Source organism: Eschrichtius robustus, chromosome 4, assembly GCF_028021215.1.
Source record: "Eschrichtius robustus isolate mEscRob2 chromosome 4, mEscRob2.pri, whole genome shotgun sequence".
NCBI lineage: Eukaryota > Metazoa > Chordata > Mammalia > Artiodactyla > Eschrichtiidae > Eschrichtius > Eschrichtius robustus.
In genome coordinates, this window is record NC_090827.1 from 68,873,332 (window position 1) to 68,895,361 (window position 22,030).

General features: G+C 34.9%; 1 pseudogene; it reads left to right on the forward strand.

Moving 5' to 3' along the window:
- Positions 1-2,322: 2,322 nt before the first annotated feature.
- LOC137763729 (importin subunit alpha-1 pseudogene) lies at positions 2,323-4,069 on the forward strand (annotated as a pseudogene).
- The last annotated feature ends 17,961 nt before the right edge of the window (positions 4,070-22,030 follow it).

Consider the following 22,030-nt stretch of genomic DNA (forward strand, 5'->3'; position numbering starts at 1 on the left):
CTCCTACAGAAGTGGAACTAAAAACCAAAAATAAACAAATGTGAACTAATGAAACTTAAAAGCTTTTGCACAGCAAAGGAAACGATAAACAAGACAAAAGACAACCCTCAGAATGGGAGAAAATATTTGCAAATGAAGCAACTGACAAAGGATTAATCTCCAAAATTTACAAGCAGCTCATGCAGCTCAATATCAAAAAACAAACAACCCAATCCAAAAATGGGCAGAAGACCTAAATAGACATTTCTCCAAAGAAGATATACAGATTGCCAACAAACACATGAAAGAATGCTCAACATCACTAATCATTAGAGAAATGCAAATCAAAACTACAATGAGATATCATCTCACACCGGTCAGAATGGCCATCATCAAAAAATCTACAAACAATAAATGCTGGAGAGGGTGTGGAGAAAAGGGATCCGTCTTGCACTGTTGGTGGGAATGTAAATTGATACAGCCACTATGGAGAACAGTATGGAGGTTCCTTAAAAAACTAAAAATAGAACTACCATACGACCCAGCAATCCCACTGCTGGGCATATACCCTGAGGAAACCATAATTCAAAAAGAGTCATGTACCAAAATGTTCATTGCAGCTCTATTTACAGTAGCCAGGACATGGAAGCAACCTAAGTGTCCACCATAGGATGAATGGATGAAGAAGATGTGGCACATATATACAATGGAATATTACTCAGCCATAAAAAGGTACGAAACTGAGTTATTTGTAGTGAGGTGGATGGAACTAGAGACTGTCTTTTAGAGTGAAGTAAGTCAGAAAGAGAAAAACAAATACTGTATGCTAACACATATATATGGAATTTTAAAAAAAAAATGGTCATGAAGAACCTAGGGGCAAGATGGGAATAAAGATGCAGACCTACTAGAGAATGGACTTGAGGATACGGGGAGGGGGAAGGGTAAGCTGGGTCAAAGTGAGAGAGTGTCATGGACAAATATACACTACCAAACGTAAAATAGATAGCTAGTGGGAAGCAACCGCATAGCACAGGGAGATCAGCTCGGTGTTTTGTGACCACGTAGAGGGGTGGGATAGGGAGGGTGGGAGGGAGGGAGATGCAAGAAGGAAGAGATATGGGGACATATGTATATGTATAACTGATTCACTTTGTTATAAAGCAGAAACTGACACACCATTGTAAAGCAATTATACTCCAATAAAGATGTTTAAAAAAAATGTGAAGAAGTTTAGATACACAAATGGTTTTACTCATTAACTAAAAAATACGGATGACTTTCTGTTGAAATCTAAAATGAGTGTTTCTTTTGTTGAGTATTAGAATATATTTTTCCTTTCTATGTTCAACTAATCTACAATAAAGGAGGCAAGAATATACAATGGAGAAAGAGAGTATCTTCAGTAAGTGTTGCCTGGAAAACTGGGCAGCTACATGTAAAAAAATAAAATTAGAACACTCACTAACACCATACACAAAAATAAACTTGAAATGGACCAAAGATCTAAATATAAGGCCAGACATTATAAACTCTTAGAGAAAAACTCAGGCAGAACACTCTTTGACATAAATCACAGCATAATCTTTTTTGATCCACCTCCTAGAGTAATGAAAATGAAAACAAAAATGAACAAATGGGACCTAAATAAACTTTAAAGCTTCTGCATAGCAAAGGAAATCATATACAAAATGAAAAGACAACCCACAGAATGGGAGAAAATATTTGCAAACAAAGTGACCAACAAGGGATAAATTTCCAAAATATACAAACAGCTCATGCAGCTTTATGTCCAAAAAAAGCAAGCAACCCAACCAAAAAACAGGCAGAAGATCTAAATAGACATTTCTCCAAAGAAGACATACAGATAACTAAAAAGCACATGAAAAATGCTCAGCATCACTAATTATCTGAGAAATGCAAATCAAAACTACAATGAGGTATCACCTCACACCGGTCAGAATGGCCATCATCAAAAAGTCTACAAAGAATAAATGCTGGAGAGGGTGTGGAGAAAAGGGAACCCTCCTCCACTGTTGGTGGGAACGTAAATTAGTACAACCATCAGGGAGAACAGTATGGAGGTTCCTTAAAACACTAAAAATAGAACTGCCATATGATCCAGCAATCCCACTCCTGGGAATATATCCAGAGAAAACCATAATTTGAAAAGATATATGCACCTCAGTATTCATAGCAACACTATTTAAAATAGCTAAGACACCGTCCTCGGGCTGACCGTGGTGGACGTTTAGTGCAGTTGATCCGTAGCCTGTGCGCCCCGCACCGCCTCCTGTGGAAGCTTGAGCCGGCTGTGTAGCTTTCTCCCTTTGTCTCATAACGATGTCCATCAGTGAGAATGCTAATTCACCATCTGCCTGCCTTAACAGATTCAAGAACAAGGGGAAAGACAGTACAGAAATGAGGCGGCGCCGAATAGAAGTGAATGTGGAGCTCAGGAAAGCTAAGAAGGGTGACCAGATGCTGAAAAGGAGAAATGTCAGCTCTTTTCCAGATGCTGCTGCTTCTCCACTGCAGGAAAACCGCAACAACCAGCACACTGTAAATCGGTCTGTTGATGACATTGTCAAAGGCATAAATAGCAACAATTTGGAAAGCCAGCTCCAAGCTACTCAAGCTGCTAGGAAACTGCTTTCCAGGGAAAAACAGCCCCCTATAGTCAGCATAATCCGGGCTGGTTTGATTCCAAAATTTGTGTCCTTCTTGGGCAGAACTGATTGTAGTCCCATTCAGTTTGAATCTGCTTGGGCCCTCACTAACATTGCTTCCGGGACATCAGAACAGACCAAGGCTGTGGTAGATGGAGGTGCTATCCCAGCATTCATTTCTCTGTTGGCATCTCCCCACACTCACATCAGTGAACAATCTGTATGGGCTCTAGGAAACACTGCAGGTGATGGATCGGTTTTCCAAGACTTGGTTATCAAGTATGATGCAGTTGACCCACGGTTTGCACTTTTGGAGGTTCCTGATTTGTCATCTTTAGCATGTGGTTACTTACGTAATCTTACCTGGACACTTTCAAATCTTTGTCACAACAAGAATCCTGCATCCCCCTTAGATGCTGTTGAGTAAATTCTTCCTACTTTAGTTCGTCTCCTGCATCACGATGATCCAGAAGTTTTAGCTGATACCTGCTGGGCTATTTCCTACCTTACCGATGGTCCAAATGAATGGATTGAAACGGTTGTGAAAACTGGGGTTGTACCCCAACTTGTGAAGCTTTTAGGAGCTACTGAATTGCCAATTGTGACTCCCGCGCTAAGAGCCATAGGGAATATTGTCACTGGGACAGATGAACAGACTCAGGTTGTAATAGATGCAGGAGCACTTGCCATCTTTCCCAGCCTGCTAACAAACTCCAAAACTAATATTCAGAAGGAAGCTACGTGGACAATGTCAAACATCACGGCTGGCCACCAGGACCAGATACAACAAGTTGTAAATCATGGATTAGTCCCATTTCTTGTTGACGTTCTCTCTAAAGCCAACTTTAGGACACAAAAGGAAGCTGTATGGGCTGTGACCAACTACACAAGTGGCGGAACAGTTGAGCAGATCGTATACCTTGTTCACTGTGGCATAATAGAACCGCTGATGAACCTCCTAACTGCGAAAGACACTAAAATTATTCTGGTTATTCTGGATGCCATCTCAAATATCTTTCAGGCTGCTGAGAAACTAGGTGAAACTGAGAAACTTAGTATAAAGATTGAAGAATGTGGAGGTTTGGACAAAATTGAAGCTCTACAAAACCATGAAAATGAGTCTGTACAAAGCTTCATTAAACTTGATTGAGAAGTATTTCTCTGTGGAGGAAGAGGAAGATCAAAATGTTGTGCCAGAAACTACCTCTGAAGGGTATACATTCCAAGTTCAGGATGGCACTGCTGGGACCTTCAACTTTTAGATTGTACATCTGAGGCATAAAGTTGTTTGTTGTGTACTATGTTTGGTAGAAGTTTGTCTTACTGTTTCTCTACTAAGAACTCTTTACACGTGGTTTGTTATTGTAGCACTTTTTACAAAGAAACTATACTTGAACAGTTCCAAACGGTACATACTGTATGAAGCTTCTCCTCTCAATGGGTTTCTTATTTCTGTGTGGAATTTCATATCTTGCAGTGTCCTGTAAATAAAAATTAAATTCCACCCTTTTCTTTAAAGAAAATAAAAAATAAAAAATAAAATAGCCAAGACATGGAAGCAACCTAAATGTCCATCAACAGATGAATGGATTAAGAGGATGCGGTACATATATACAATGGAAACTACTCAGCCATATAAAAAATGAAATAATGTCATTTGCAGCAACATGGACAGACCTAGAGATTATCATACTATGTGAAGTAAGTCAGACAAAGACAAATATCATATGATATCGCTTATATGTGGAATCTAAAAAAATGATACAAATGTACTTATTTACAAAACAGAAATAGAGTCGCAAATGTAGAAAACAAACTTATGGTTACTAGGGTGGGAAGAAGGGGAGGGATAAACTGGGAGCTTGGAATTGACATATACACACTACTATATATAGTACAGGGAACTCTACTCAGTACTCTGTAATGACCTATATGGGAAAAGAGTCTAAAAATGAGTGGATATATGTATATGTTTAACTGATTCACTTTGCTGTATAGCACAAACAAACACAACATTGTAAATCAACTATATTCCAATAAAAATTAAAAATTTAAGAAAAATTTGAAAGGAATTTGTAATGGGATTTTTGGTATCTCCATTCACTGAAACATTTTCTTATTTCTGTGCTGAATTTTTAATGGAAAAAAATTCTCAGTTGGAAAAAATCACTAATATATGTATTATAAACATGATCTTTTTTAAAATATGAAGTTAGTTCCTCTCACAGCCAGTATTTAAAGAGAAAGTAGCCAGGTAATTTATCTTGTGAATTTCCCCAGAAGATAGCCTGTTTGTCAAGAAGTAGAGGAAGAGCACAATGAAATTTGTATTAGTACCATTGTACAAGCTTTTTCTTTTTATATATACAGCAGTTTCTTATTAGTTATCTATTTTATACATATTAGTGTATATATGTCAACCCCAATCTCCCAATTCATCCCACCACCACCCCCCACCACTTTCCCCCCTTGGTGTCCATACATTTCTTCTGTACATCTGTGTCTCTATTTCTGTCTTGCAAACCGGCTCATCTGTACCATTTTTCTAGATTCCACATATATGCATTAAGATATGATATCTGTTTTTCTCTTTCTGACATACATCACTCTGTATGACAGTCTCTAGATCCATCCACATCTCTACAAATGACCCGATTTCATTCCTTTTTATGGCTGAGTAATATTCCATTGTATATATGTACCACATCTTCTTTATCCACTCATCTGTCGATGGGCATTTAGGTTGCTTTCATGACTTGGCTATTGTAAATAGTGCTGCAATGAACACTGGGGTGCGTGTGTCGTTTTGAATTATGGTTTTCTCTGGGTATATGCCCACTAGTGGGATTGCTGGGTCATATGTTAATTCTATTTTTAGTTTTTTAAGGAACTTCCATACCGTTCTCCAAAGTGGCTGTGTCAATTTACATTCCCACCAACAGTGCAGGAAGGTTGTGTTTTCTCCACACTGTCTCCAGCATTTGTTGTTTGTAGATTTTCTGATGACGCCCATTCTAACTGGTGTGAGGTGATACCTCATTGTAGTTTTGATTTGCATTTCTCTAATAATTAGTAATGTTGAGCAGCTTTTCATGTGCCACTTGGCCATCTGTATGTCTTCTTTGGAGAGATGTCTATTTAGGTCTTCTGCCCAATTTTTGATTGATTTCTTTGGTTTTGTAATATTGAGCTGCATGAGCTGTTTATATATTTTGGAGATTAATCCTTTGTCTGTTGATTCATTTGCAAATATTTTCTCCCATTCTGAGGGTTGTGTTTTCATTTTGTTTATAGTTTCCTTTGCTGTGCAAAAGATTTTAAGTTTAATTAGTTCCCATTTGTTTATTTTTGTTTTTATTTCCATTACTCTAGGAGGTGGATCAAAAAAGATCTTGCTGTGATTTATGTCAAAGAGTGTTCTTCCTATGTTTTCCTCTAAGAGTTTGATGGTGTCTGGCCTTACATTTAGGTCTTTAATCCATTTTGAGTTTCTTTTTGTGTATGGTGTTAAAGAGTGTTCTAATTTCATTCATGTAGCTGTCCAGTTATCCCAGCACCACTTATTGAAGAGACTGTCTTTTCTCCATTGTATATCCTTGCCTCCTTTGTCATAGATTAGTTGACCATAGGTGTGTGGGTTTATCTCTGGGTTTTCTATCCTGTTCCATTGATCTATATTTCTGTTTTTGTGCCAGTACCATATTGTCTTGATTACTGTAGCTTTGTAGTATAATCTGAAGTCAGGGAGTCTGATTCTTCCAGCTCCCTGTTCTTCCCTCAAGACTGCTTTGGATACCATTGTACAAGCTTATATGAAAAACGTATATAAAATACATGTGCATTGATTTATTTTGCTTGAATTGAAAGCAAAATGTAAATTTTTAAGATATGTAAAAATTATTTTATTGTTTCATTTCCCTATAACTTTTTTGAATTTTTAATTTTATGCTGCAGAACTAGATATTTAGAACTTAAAAAATCATGGCATTTTGTTTCATTAATAATATTTAGTTAAAAGGGGAGTTTCAATAGAAGACATTAAAATTTGAGGTAAGTTTTGATAGTTAAAATCTTTAGCTAAACTTATGACTAATTTTAAGACAATTTATTTAAACAGTTCTTTATACAAGTACTTATTTTTGATAATGATTTACTATGCACATTTAGCAGTTATCAACTCTATTACACATATATCAAAGCTGGAAATAGATTAAATGATTCAATTTGGAGGAAGTAAAATCAATGGTGTAATCTTAGTTAAGTTGCTAACTACATGATTTTTTTTTTCTGAGATGAATCTTTCTAGTGATACTCAAATCAAGCACACATAAAATCAGCTGAACCTTAAATAAACTCTAACCAGTTTATATTTATTATTATTAAATTGAGTCTTATCTGGATTGTTGATTTTTAGTAAAACATATTATTCAGTATTTTATACAGTTTTATTAAAAATTATCTGTGCTAGACACTACATTAAACCTTTGTAAGATTTAAAACATAAAATGGACATTATTTGTTTGTGAATAATCTATTGGAGAATCCACACTAAGTAACTGGGAACTGCCTAGGACACACAGCATATGTGATACCCCACTGAGTTAGAGACACTGTATATTAATAGTGATTGCATTGTAATAACAGTTACCAGGTTTACAAAGTTATAGACAATTTCTGAATTCAAAAGATATTTTATATGCATATGGTCTCTTTTAACCATTAGTAAAATGTGATCCTTCCTCAGGATTTTTGAACTTGGGGACCAAGAGATAGTAGGTTTTATATGTTTCTTAAACTGTCTAAATCTCTAAATATCACCAGCTATAGGTTAGCTCAATTTTCTTCACATATAGGAAGCTAATGTATAGAAATAAAGTAAAATTAAACAGATCTGCAGCAAGGAGTAGAGATCACAAGTCAATGGAAAAACCCAAAACCCAAACAAAGGCTCTCTAGACCTAATTCTGGCTATCAAATTCCCTTTTGCAGGTTTGCCGGACCAGAGGCTTTTTGCTTAACTCTCTCTTATTCATGAAATATTCTAGTATCCCAACCATAAATCTCCCTTTCCTCCCTTTTCCTTTTGTTTTGTTTTTCACAGTTAAAGGTGGTTTCAGTCACTTGCAATTGAAGTAGTACTTATCAATACAAAATTTGATATTTTTATACTGGGAGGAAATATTTTTTGAAAACAGAATGCTATACTCTGATCCATAGGGATTATACCACCCAAATCCAATTTTTAACCAAACTTTTATCCATATGCATATGCCATATATCTCTCAAAATAAGAATTCAAAATGAGTAAATTATAATTGAAAAGATAGTGGAATGCACACAAGGAATCTAAACAAAATAACCTACCAAAAGAAAAGACTTAATTCTGATATGCCTCAGTTATTGTTATGGTAACAAAGAGTATAAGTGACTAAAACAAAAATCTTGAAAAGTCGTACTTAAATATAATACATTATGGGTTCATAATTTATTTTAGGATTACTTGTATATTTATTAATAATATGTTTATAAGTCTACCTCTGAATAATCATCTTGAGTCATTATATAATCACATTGCTATGATAGGTACCAACTCCTACTTGCCCTGTATTTCCAATTTTGATAGTAATATTAATATTTAATTTTTCTTTTGTTTTGTTTTTAATAAGAAAAAATTAAATTGTTCAGCTCCATAGCCTTATGCCATCTCACTGGCAGCAATCTCTCCCTCTGTCTCATATTTTCTTTCTTAGGAGTAATAAAATTTTTGTTTTATCTTATGCTAATCATTTAGTGAGGGTCTCAGTCTCAGTTCCAAGTGGCTTAACAAAAATATTGCATAACTGTTCATGCAATGCTCTCACCAAGAGGATTTCTAATGAATAAAAATAGCTTTGCCCCATTAAAGTACCAAACAACAGCAATGTGCAAGAACCATTTTGAGCCTAATGGGATACTGTAGTCAGTTCCCGTCAGGGTTCTAGCTTACAAGCAACAGAATTCAGCTCTGGCAGAAGTAAGAAAAAAAGTGGAATTATTTTAAAGGTACGGAGGATGAAAAGGGTCACTAAAGCCTGGAGAAACAGATTTTATATAGGACCACATCTAGCATGTCTGCAGAAGTTAATAATTAAGAACAGTCAGTCAAGGCACTTCCCCACTCCTGTGCATCACCACTACCAATGGATGCCGTTGCCCTTGCTAGACACCTTTGAATATTACAGTTTCCTCTCTCTTTTCAATGGAGTCATTCAATCAAGAAACTAAGTTGTTGGCAGGAAAAACTACTTACATAAGCCTAGGCTACCAATATCTTGTCTGGCAAAAAATGGAAATAAGAAGGACATTCCCCTTTCAGATTGCCATGTCCAAGGGGCATAATGAGAATTCCCAAAACTTGTAAGAGGATTCAAATGTCCTGAGGGCAAGAAATTACAAATGTCAGTACCCCTATTTATTAAACAGACTAAAACTATGGACAGCGAATAATAAAAAAGAATAAAAGAGGAAGTAGGAAGAAGTCAAATCTTGCAGTATTTTGACTCAAGTATTTTAAATTAAGTTTGTCTGTTCTAATTAAAGAGCACATTAAATCAATATTGAGATGCACTTTTGCTCATAAAATTTACAGCAATGAAAAATAGCAATATTAGTATTTTAGAGTGTGAAGGGAAATAGTTACATGCACTGCTCAAATGCATAAACTAGTAAAATACACACTGGAAAATTATTTGACCGTAGATAGAAAAATATTTAAAATGTACACATATTTCTATATACATTTCATGTTCAGGGACTCATAAATAAAAGAGTAGAAATATTCACAATATTTACCTATAAATATGACCTCCTGATAGTCTCTGCCCCTCTCCTAACATATCTCCTTCTGCAGTCTTGGTTGTTTATAACAAACCTACCAGCAACTCCCGTTTGCGTCTTGCTCCAGAATTTGATCTGGGGACCAAATTATCCCCACTATTGCCTCTTCAGTATAAGTCCATCATCTTTGGCCTAGAACATTAAAGCAACCTCCTAACTGGTCTCACTGCTTCTGTTGTCCACTCTTTAGTCTATCCTCAACAAAGTAGTCAAAATGATACTATTAGTTCACACATACCACTTCTCTCCTCAGAATCCCCAAAGACTTCTCATTTCTTTCCCAGTAAAAGGTAAATCCTCACTACGACCCCTAAAATCCAACATGACCTGACCCTCTGGTACCATCTGATGTCATCCCATGCTCTCCAATGCCTCCTTCAATCCAGAATTCTGGCTTCCTACTCATGGCATGTTACCACTTTGAGACTTTGTACTTGCTGTTTTCTCTTCCTGGCATGATCTTCCAGATATCTGTATGACTGGTTTCTGATTCATATGTTAATCAAAACACTTTCTCAGAGAAACCTTTCCTGGACTTGCTAATATTTCACACAGCAAGCCCTAATAATCTGTATCCACCTTTCCCACTTCATATGTTTTTTTCCTCAACATTCCCCACATTAAAAAAATACTATATATTTACTACTGTGTTATTTAGTGCTTGTTTTCACCAAGTAGATTGCAAGGTTTCTGCAGACAAAGATTTTTCCACATTTATTTCACTATCATATCCTAATAACTGAGCATAAGAATGGAGAGATGGGAACAACTTAAATATTTGAAAGCTAGATGATTGGTTAAATTGGTTTATATATATAATACCATAGAGTCACCAAATTTATGTTGTAGAAGAATATTAATTAACTTGAGAAATAGTCTATGAAACTCATTTATATTAAATTTTCTATGTATACTTTTTATATCTTAGTAAAGCAAAAACAAAATAGTTGCTTATATTAAGATGTTATCATTTCTTGGAGTTGTGTTTAAAAGTGTTTTCTTAACTTTTCATATACCACAAATTTGCTAAAATGAACCTGAACTATAATTGTAAATAAAAATTCACACTATTTTCAAAAAAGCTAATCCTAAAGTGAATTTTTGAAGACAAAATGACCAAGACATACATAATTGAATGACATCAATTCTCACACTCTGTTAACCTAGTGACTCCAAAGGATGATAAGTAAAAAGAAATCCCCAGCAAGACATATTTTAGTGAAATCAGAACCAAAGATAAAGAGGGTATCTTTAGAGCATCCTGAAAGGGAAAAAGAGGAGTTGGATGGGATAGATAGATTACTCAGGAAAAAATGAAAATAGAGTGCCAGTTGATATCTTAGTAGTAACAATGGTTGCATAAACAACAAAATGATATCTTCAAACAACTGACATTAATTGCACACCTAATGAAACTCTCTCTTGAGAAGAAAAGGGGGAAATATTTCCAGATATACAGTATCATACTGGGTTAGTTCCAACAGAGCATCTCTGTAGAAAACTGAAGGATGAGATTCAAGGAAAAAGAAAAATCATCTAAGAAATCTGAGGGGAAAAAATGGTAATCAAAGGAAATAGTAAATGTTTGGAAAATCTAGACAATCATTATTTATAGCAATACTGCATAATAATACCAAATATGTGGGATAAATAAATCAATATAAAATAAACATACTGAATAACAATAGCATGTGTTAATCACACAAAATAATCTAAAGTTCGTTATATCATTTCAGAACTGAGAAAATCTATCAAATAGCATTCACAGTCTTAAGTTGAATGTGAGTACCAAAATTTTAAGATAAACCATTAATGAACATAAATATGTGTAAAATTCCCCCAAAAAAAGAAATAGGAAAAAATAGTGTAACAAAAAGGAAAACAAAGAATGCATTAGAAAACAATCTAAGAAAGTGGTTAAAGACAGAATAGGCAAGAAACATATAAAAAATAGAAATGAATCCATATTCATCATATTGGCATATGAGAAATATGTGATAAATGTAAATGGTCTTAATACTCCAGTTAAAGAAAACTATTATCAGAGTTGATTTTGAAAATCAGATTTCAGTTTCCTTGTTCAAAATAGGATATGACAGTCTGTGGCAGGCTAATCCTTACACTGAGAACAATCAGTAAAACAATTTAAAATATAAAAGTGATTTGTTCAGTCCAGGCAGAGGACTACTGCTGGTGGAAAAAGAAAACAACAGAGCTTTTGGTGGTTGCATGGGGCTGCAGTGACAAATTTGGACACTTGAGAGTCCTGAACAACCAATGGGTCAAAGACATCAACAGAGAAATCAAAGAGTGTCTCGAGACAAACAAAAATAGAAATGCAACAGCCCAAAACTTATAGGATGCAGCAACAGCAGTTCTATGAATGAAGCTTATGGCAATAAATGTCTATATTAAGAAAAAAGAAAAATTTCCAATAAGCAAGCTAACTAGGAACTAGAAAAAGGAACAAACTAAGGAACTAGAAAAAGAACAAACTAAGCCCAAAGTTAGTAGAATGAAGAAATAACAAAGGTGAGCAAAAATAAATGAAATTGAAAGTAGAAAGGCAATAGAAAAAATCAACAAACTGAGTTTGGTTTTTTGAAAAGATAAACAAAATTTTAGCTAGACTAAGAAAACCAATGAGCAAACACTGAAATAAATAAAATCAGAAATGAAATAGGAGACATTATAACTGATACAACAGATATATGAAGAATCATAAGAGATTACTATGAATAATTATATACCAACTAACCTAGAAGAAAGAAATTCCTGGAAACATACAACCCTCCAATAATGAGTCATGATAAAATAGAAAATCTGAACAGACAAGTAAAGAGATCGAAGTAGCACTAGAAAATTTTCCAAAAAAGAAAAGTCCAGAAACAAATAGCTTCACTGGAAAATTCTACCAAACTTTTAAAGAAAAATTAATGCCAATCCTTCTCAAATTCTTCCAAAGAATTGAATAGAGAAGAACATTTCTCAACTTATTTTACAAGGCCAGCATTTCCTTGATATCAAAGTCAGATGAGGACACTACAAGAAAAGAAAACTATAGGCCAATATTTCTGATGACTATAGATGGAAAAGTCCTCAATCTGGTCTGAGATTCTGGCGCCTCTAAAGTCTTTGTGTTTTTCCAAATCCCTGCCTCTGTTCTTAGCGACCCCCAGGAGATTAGAATATGTCAAGTCCAGTCAGTGACCCAAAGGTGGGGAAATTTCCACATTCCCATTCACACTCCCAGAGGACTTCTAACAGCCTGCCCTGTCAGCTCCCAGATAGGGGCTGATTGGAAGCCTTTCAGGCAGCAGCTGTGAAAGCTGGGATGTTCTATAGGCAGTCTAGCTCTTCTCAGGCAGAAACTGGGAACTGGTTATTTTGCCTACTAGCTCTTTGCTGAGCCAGAGGGAATAACCGCTGGGGTGCTTGTGCATCCATATAAAACTGCTCTTTGTCTTTGTGTTCTGGGGGACTTGAAATTGCAGAACTCCATCAGCTCCTAGAACTAGGTGATTTAGGAGCCAGTCTCTTGAGTGGCAGCCTTAGAAATTGGGGCACAAGATGGTGGACATTGCCTTCTAGGGAGAAACTGGAGACTGTTTTATTGTTGGAGCAAGCTGGGAGGAGAAGACAGGGCAAGTGTCCAAAAGCCCTTTCAAGCTCCCAGAGGATCCCAGTCAGCTCCCAGATGCAAGCTGATTAGAAGTTTGACCCTCAGCTGGGAAAGTATGCAGTGAAACCCCATTCAGGGAAAAACTGGGAGCCTTGAGTTTTCACCTGCTCCTTCTGAGCTGGTCAGGGTTGGGTTGGTGGTGAAACAAAGCTGCCTCTTTGTTTCATATGGTCTGGGAGACTTGCAAATGCTGAGACTCATCAGCTCTCAGAGGTAGGTAATTTGGGAGCCAGTTTCTCAGATAGCAGCCTTAAAAGTTGCGGTGCTAAATGTGCATCTCTGGGAGAAGCTGAGAGTTGAGGGTTCCATCCTGAATAGAAAACTCTGTACCAGGGGCTGTGTTGTATGGTATGAGTGTTTCTCAGATTTTCCTACTCTTTTCAGTGTGGGTATTTTCTCAGTCACTGAATGTATAGGAGTCACTCAATTAATTTTTGTATTTCTCTCAGAGGGAATTGATCCCTGTGTAGTAGTTTATTCAGTGTGTCTGTAAGAGGAGAGAAAATCAGAAGTCTCTTATTTCATCATTCTTGCTGACATTTTGTCATCATTTCTTTTTAAAAATGAGTTACAAGTCCTAACCAGCAGAATGAGAAAAAAAGACAATGTAAAGATTCAAAATATTGTTATTTGCAGACAATTCAGAGAAAAAATATAAATCATACAAAATTATTAAAGGTAATAAAATATTAGTTTCTCTAAATTGTAGTCACAGTCAAAATCTACACAATTTTCCAAGGAATGTAATAGCATATATCTAAAATTAATATAAAAGAGAAAGAAGCCAAACATATACAAGATACACCTGCTGAACAACCAAATGGGAGGATTTGTCCTAGTTTATATTAGGGCTCCTTATAGTAATAAAAATACTGTAGTAATGGTACAGGAATGGGCAATTTCACCAGTTGCACCAAATAGAGACCCTGGAATCAGATTTATATGGAAACTTCATATAGAGAGAGCTGGTGTTGCAAATTAGCAAGGCAATAGTGGCCCATTAAATCAATGGTGCTGTGTCCATTTGTTATTCATGTGGAAAAAAATATGAACCCTTCATTATAACATAAATTTTCAATTCTAATGAATTATGTACTTATATTTGGAAGGAAAATTTTGAAAACCATTAGAAGAAAATATAGAGGAAAAGCTTTACCATTTTAGTAAATAGAAAGTTTTCTTAAAGATCCAAAAGCAGTTAGGCAAAGAAAAATACCAACAAATTATACTACCTTGAAATTAAGAATTTGTGTTTATTAAATACACTACAGAGAGGGAGAAATGACAATTCAAAAATTTGTATATTAACAATATACATAAGCAATAAAATTTAAATACAGTAACTGTAAAAAGTCTACACAAATTACTTGAATGAGCAAACAATTCAATATGTAAATAAATATATAAATACATAAACAAAAATCTTGAGTTGGCTGTATTGAACAAGGAAAAGCATGTCATCTAAAAATCTATGATGACATGCTTGACCATATGAATAATCTAGAAAATGGAAATTAAGTTTGCAGTCAAAAAATATTTTACACACATTGTGTTGGAAAAAATGAAGTTGGTGATAATATCAAGTGCAGAAAAGGTTGTAGGGCAATGGAAATTTTATGCACTCTACTGAAAGTTTATGCAACAACTTTGGAAAAGAATTTTTATTTCCCAATACAACTGAACATGTATGCACATGTACTTCTGGGTGTACAGCACAGTTAATGTGTGTACCAAAGTCATGTTCTTACATTTTTGTTGCAGAATTGTTTGCAAAATAAAAAATTGCAAACAAAAACCCTGACAAACATATAATAAAAATATTATGTCCAATCACAATTAAATAAATTTTACTATATGCCAAAACATGGAACGATATGATCTGACCATGTCATGTCTAATGATTGGTGACTACAGTTTTCTACTGGAATCCCCTCTCACTGCATGCATGAATATATCTAAGTCTCAAAAAAAGAATATTTGGGAGAAAATGCAAATCACATAAGAATGAGTACTGCTTATATAAATATCAAAAATTGGTTCTCAAAACCTCAAACAATACTATGTTTTTTAGGAATAAATAATCCAAAATTAAGGAAAGGGTTAACTGAAAGAGAAAGCAAGATGCTTTTGTGGCACAAAAAATACTTTAAATATTATTTTTTAATGCTATGCCATGATACTTAGTTTTGTTTTATTAATAGACTTTAAAGTTTAAAGCTATGTTATGTGGAGAATTTTGTATTCACAATACATTTCAGAAATAAAATGGTTGAAACTCAAATGTACAATCACACGTTTATGTATATTTTCTTTTATATAGACACAGTACCCACTACATCTATATAAACATGCACAAACGCAAAGATTGGAGCCTGTTAGGGTTAAAGTTTTAATATACGTCTCCGTCATACAAGGAAACCTCCATTTTGTTTACAAATATTTTCGCTTCTCTTCATATTTTCTCCTGAACAAACTTTTGGGTTGAAATACTTTGTATCAGGCAGTCATTTAAATTTTCCTCAGAAGACTTGGAGTCAAGCCCAGATGTGCCCTTTTTATAACTTTGTCAAATTGCTTAACCACCAGTTAAAGTTCTGCTGTATCCAGTTCTATTTGATGAAGATTAAAAAACCTTTAAAAGCACACACACAAAAAAACCCTATTACACATGATTGTTTTGAGGAGCAGCTAAGATTTTTAGAAAGTGTATGAATGGCATTACACAAAATGTGATAATTTATTTGCTGTTTGTTTTCCAAAATCAACTTGTATGCTTTTCTGAAGTACAATTGAAATAGTATTAATGTAATTTGAATCAAGAATATAGTTAGTTCTTCTCTGTCCTTCTATAATAAAAGCAAACATTATCTCATAGCATATGACTTATTTGCTAAACTAATGATGACACAATTCAAATAACTCAGTGTGCCAGGAGCTATTCCACACAATGGAGTTTTCAACATCCAACATGACCTGCCACAGACAGTTTAAGATTATGACTAATGATAGTGCCAGAGAACTATTAAAAATGTCAATTTATTTGTCTCATGTTGGCATTGGATCTTCAATTAAAGTATGTAATTATTAAGTAGAAAATCAAACAAAATTATATTTCAGTTTTTCAAAAATATACGTTCAGTGAAATGAATGTACAATCAAATATGATGATTAAACTGTATTTTAAAATTAGCTTAGTTTTTTTCTTAATCAGATTTGAACTAGAAGAGTAAGATCCTATAACTTTGAAGCGTCTTTCCTGAAATCTCTTCAGACATAGAATTTACAAATTTATTACAAACAGTATAAATGGATATTAATTGCTTTAGTAATCTAAAGAGCATATCATTAAAAAATTAGTCAGACTTTATAACAAGTTGAAATGAAAAGTGGTATAGAATGAATATGTGAGTCTGAGCAGCATACATGTGTGATAAATATGTAATTTTACTGATGTAAAACTTTAACACTTTATGTAATGTAACACTAGAATGGAACATAAACCCATTACAGGCTGAGCACATAAGGGAAAGTAACATTTAAGAGAAAACCCCAAATCTGAATCTACTGAAGCAGCCATCAGTACACATTAGTTTTTACCGTAAAAATATATTGTCGCTCTGCAAAAGGTAAGCAGTCATTTTTTTAGTGCTGTGGGAAAAGTTTCATATCCCCATGTGTTCCTTATTATGCCAGGTAGTGTATTTATTTTCCATTCTCTATTGATTCTAAAATTTCATGTCAATATTCTATTCAATATTATTCTTTATCAGAGTAACTGGATTAATAGATCATTTAGTTTTGCAAAACTAGTAAGCATCGATGTGGAGAATATGAAATACTGAATGACACAGGTTGATTTTTATGAGAAAAATGTATATTTAGAAATTTGACAAAAAATACTTTATATAATTATGATGTGGATTAGGGGGAAATGAGAGGCTGTGGGATAGTGCATTAAATAAAATATACATAACTTTGTTTAAAGAACAATTTCATGATTACTAAAAACATTTTTTAAAGAATTGTGATGTATAAGCACTTTTAAAAATTTAAACTGTTGCTGAACACATTAGCTAGCCAGTGTTTGTGTCTGTTCTCAAAACTGGGATGGTCTACATCCACACTTTTTCTCACTTACTACATGGAAAATTCAAGATATCTATTTAAATTGGCAGCTAAGAAATATTACTTATTCTATATTATACTTGCATAATGTAGTCTACCTGAAGAAACAAGAAAAGAAATCCTAGAAATTCTTTTAAGAAAAGCTTCTGGTCTAAAAAATTTTCTAAATGCAGAGGCAAATACATGTATATTTACATATACATACTTTATTGTGTATCTTGTCCATTTTGGTTTTGATAGCTACAAAACTACTAAATCTCAAAGACTACTTTCAGCTACAATGATCTGCAGTACATTTAGACTGTCTGCTTTGTTTCATGTTTAGCTTATTCAAGATACATTTAATAAATATTTTTCTTATACCTACTATATGCCTGACAATTATTCTTGGTGTTGAATATACAATGGTAAACAAACAGATTACTTCCTACTCTGTGGAGCTTATATTCCAGTGGAAGTAGGAGGAGAATGTTTAAAATACATTCTTTTTTTTTTTTAATTGGTTTTTTTTTTTTTAAACATCTTTATTGAAGTATAATTGCCTTACAATGGTGTGTTAGCTTCTGCTTTATAACAAAGTGAATCAGTTATACACATACAATATGTTCCCATATCTCTTCCCTCTTGCATCTCCCTCCCTCCCACCCTCCCCATCCCACCCCTCTAAGTGGTCACAAAGCACCGAGCTGATCTCCCTGTGCTATGTGGCTGCTTCCCACTAGCTACCTATTTTACATTTGGTAGTGTATATATGTCCATGACACTCTCTTACCCTTTCACATCTCACCCCACCCCCTCCCCATATCCTCAAGTCCATTCTCTAGTAGGTCTGTGTCTTTATTCCCGTCTTGCCACTAGGTTCTTCATGACTTTTTTTTTTTTTTCCTTAGATTCTGTATATATGTGTTAGCATACTGTATTTGTTTTTCTCTTTCTGACTTACTTCACTCTGTATGACAGACTCTAACTCCATCCACCTCATTACAAATACCTCCATTTCATTTCTTTTTATGGCTGAGTAATATTCCATTGTATATATGTGCCACATCTTCTTTATCCATTCATCTGTCGATGGACATTTAGGTTGTTTCCATGTCCTGGTTATTGTAAATAGATCTGCAATGAACATTTTGGTACATGACTCTTCTTGAACTATGGTTTTCTCAGGGTATATGCCCAGTAGTGGGATTGCTGGGTCGTATGGTAGTTCTATTTGTAGTTTTTTAAGGAACCTCCATAGTGGCTGTATCAATTGACATTCCCACCGACAGTGCAAGAGTGTTCCCTTTCCTCCACACCCTCTCCAGCATTTATTGTTTCTAGATTTTTAAAATACATTCTTAATGTGTCAAATGATGATATGTGCTCGGAAGAAATGATGGAGGATAAGGACCCAGACTTGTGGCCAATAGAGACAGAAAGGTTAAGAACTTCCTCTTTAAAATGATGATATTTAAGCAGAGACCTGGAAAAAAAATTTTAAGTGGTCTTGCAAATTATCTGAGTAATTGGACTCCAAGAAGAGTGAAGACAAGTTGCAAATCTCAGGGGAGAGATGCTTGATGTTTTCCAGAAACAGCTGAACCAGAGTGATGGAGCAGAGTAAGCAAAGAGAACAGTGGGGAAAGACAAGATATTGGGGCTCCAGCAGTACAAGACTCTGCAGTGTACATTATCTTTGCGTTTACTTTTTAGGGAGATGATAAGATAGATTTGGTTTACTCAGGGCTTGGCTTTTGAGAAACAAGATTAGAAGAAGGAATAGGAGTTTGGAGGCTATTGCCATATTCAAAATGAGAGATGATGATGTCTTGAGCGATGTGACGTCTTCAGAGCATTTTCTGTGAAGGTTGTGAAAATGCTCAGACTCCAGTTATTTTTAAACAATAAACTCAGCAGCATTTGCTGTTGGACTGGCTATGGGTTGTGAGAAAGGAGAGAGATAATGTTGATACATGAATGCTGGTCAGAAAAACTAGAATTTCCAGTTACTGAAATGTAAATCACTGCAGGGAGAATGTTTGTTGGAGAAAATCAGGATTTTCAAACTTTTTTCGTTTTTAGACATGCCATACTTGAGACGTCTCTTAGGTCATTTATCCACATGAGATATAAGTAAGTAATTGGACATGGGAGTGTGGTGTTTATGGTACAGACCAGAGCTGGAGCTGTGATTTTTTTCCCCATGCATAGGCTGCATTTAAAAGTATATGACTTCCTGAGAATCCATTGCTCACTATTCCACTTTCTTCATGCCTTTGCTCAAGTACCAGCTACCCAACTCTTCTTAGCACTGATTTATTTTTGTCCTTACTATTTACCACCTTCTACTACACTATATAATTTGCTGTATATTACAGGTCTCTCTACCCAACAGAATGTGCACTCCACGAAGCAGGTTGCTTGTTTATTTTGTTCATTGATATATCTCTACCTGTTGAAGGAGGCCATCAAAAAGATGTGACCACCAATTGACCCATGAGCTGGACCTGGGCAGTTGGAGGCTCCCCACCCCCTCCCTGTCCTTTGAATATGCTTTCAGCTTGCCTTCCCTGCTCCCAGAAGCTGCTCCAAGCATGCAACCTTGAAATAGAAATGTGAAGCTATCCTTACTGGTATGTGACTGTGACTGAACCCAGTTAGGCTCTAAATAAACTTTTAAGGTTCTGGTGGGCAGGTGAAGAAATCTACTTGTCTTTTGGCTGCCCAAGACAAACCTCATAAGTAAATTCCCTTGCTTTTTAAAAGTTACCCCTGCCAATCTGGAGTGGCTACCTTTTTCTTAGGTTTCTCCCTACCCTCTGTGTAAGGGGGCCAGTTTCAGGCAATACCCAGAAAGATCCGAGGAGTTTTTGAAGTAACACTATCACCCAGCATAGTGTCTGGAACGTAGCAGGTGCTAAGTGAATATTTGTTGATTAAAGAAAAAGCCATACAGCAGGATAGTATTACTTAGAGAGTGATTGTTATATGGAGAAAGCAAGAGTGTTTGGACTAACACAAGGGAAGAGCAGCGGCATTTAGGGGTTCAGGAGGAATTCTAGAAAGAAGTCCTTGGGAAACTATGCAAGTGATAAAGAAAGAATGAGGGGAGATGGAGTCTCAGAGGTCAAAGGTTGAAAATGTTTTAGAGATTGTGACTGACTCGGTTAAACACTGCAGACTGGTTTGAAAACTGAAGACAGAATTGAAAATTTGATTTGTAAGAAGAGGAAAGGAAATGGGATAAGGATTTCAGATAAGATTTGTAAGGGTTTCTATACAGAGAGGAACATAGAAATAAAGGGTAGATAGATGGAAGAAGACATGGGGTAAAGAGAAGTTGTTTATTTTTCAATATCAGTGATATTATGACATTTATAAGCTAATATTAGTGATACTGTAAGAAGAATTTAAAATGATGATACAGAAAACAAAGGACTAATTGCTGGAACAATGTTCTTAACCAGCAAAAGGAAATGGGAGTTTGTGTACAATTGGAGGCTCTGTCCTTAGGTGGGAGAAGGTCAGTCTTGCAATATGAGTGCAAAGAAGTAGGAATATATGGGCACAGAGGCAGGTTTATTGACAGATGTGGAACTTGTCTTACCACTGCTTATATTTTCTTATTGGTATCTGAAGAAAATTCAACAGTTGAGAGAGAGAAGAGTGGGGTAAAAGTGTTAGAAGAATAAGAAAAAAGGGAAAGTTCCAGACACTCAGATATGTCCAGTTAAATACAGATGTGTCAGGAGTGGGTGGCAAAATGTACGGATTAGCCCTTTCCAAACAAAGTCTTTTACTATACATATTGGGCAGAAGAGAAATGATTTTATAGCACATAATTTTCTGTTAACTTTTATTATTAAGAACTCATTTTATACATAGTTTGATATATATGAATATTATCACATTTACATATATACACATATGCACTTTCCTTTCTCATTAGCATTTAACCTTCAAAAATTTTAGTTTAATTTTCAGTAACTTATTCAGTTTAAGTGCTTTTAAGGTCGACAGGCATAATAATAAGATTTATTAACAAGAAAGTTAATAGACATAATACTTGTTGTTACATAAACTTGAATAGATGTAAAATAATGTTAACAGACACATACTTGTTTATAGAAAGATTTTAAATTGTGTTATATCAATCAGGAGTGAAATAATAAGCACATTAATATTTATCACTTAGCTGATGACCTATGTGATATTTAGAACCAAACTTTAGAGTGTTTATAAAATCATCCTGCAGATTTACTATTTACAGACAGAAGAAAAGAGTCAAGAGAAATAACTCTAAATTAGAAGAAAAACAATTTATGGCATTTTTCATAGTTCCTGGTATAAGGTATTGGTGCAATGTAAATTTCATAGTAATTTTATGGTAATTATTCATTTCTATAATTTATTCTAAAGTGCCCTTTATGTGTAGACACCACTAAAATATAAATGATGTAATGTCATAACAGTGAAACTCATTGCTCTGAAGACAAGCCAGGAAACAAAGCTACTAATACACTTACTAGGAGGTTCAAACTTGCAAGATGCCATGGATACCTGGAGGAAAACTCCAGATCCCTACTATTTTTTTCCATTTAATCTCATCGCAAATGAGAAATACATTTTAAATTAAAAGCTTGTAGCCTTATATACCTATTCTTCATCTCTTTTGAGTCATATAGTTTGAGCCTTTTTCATTTATACCAAAAGTACT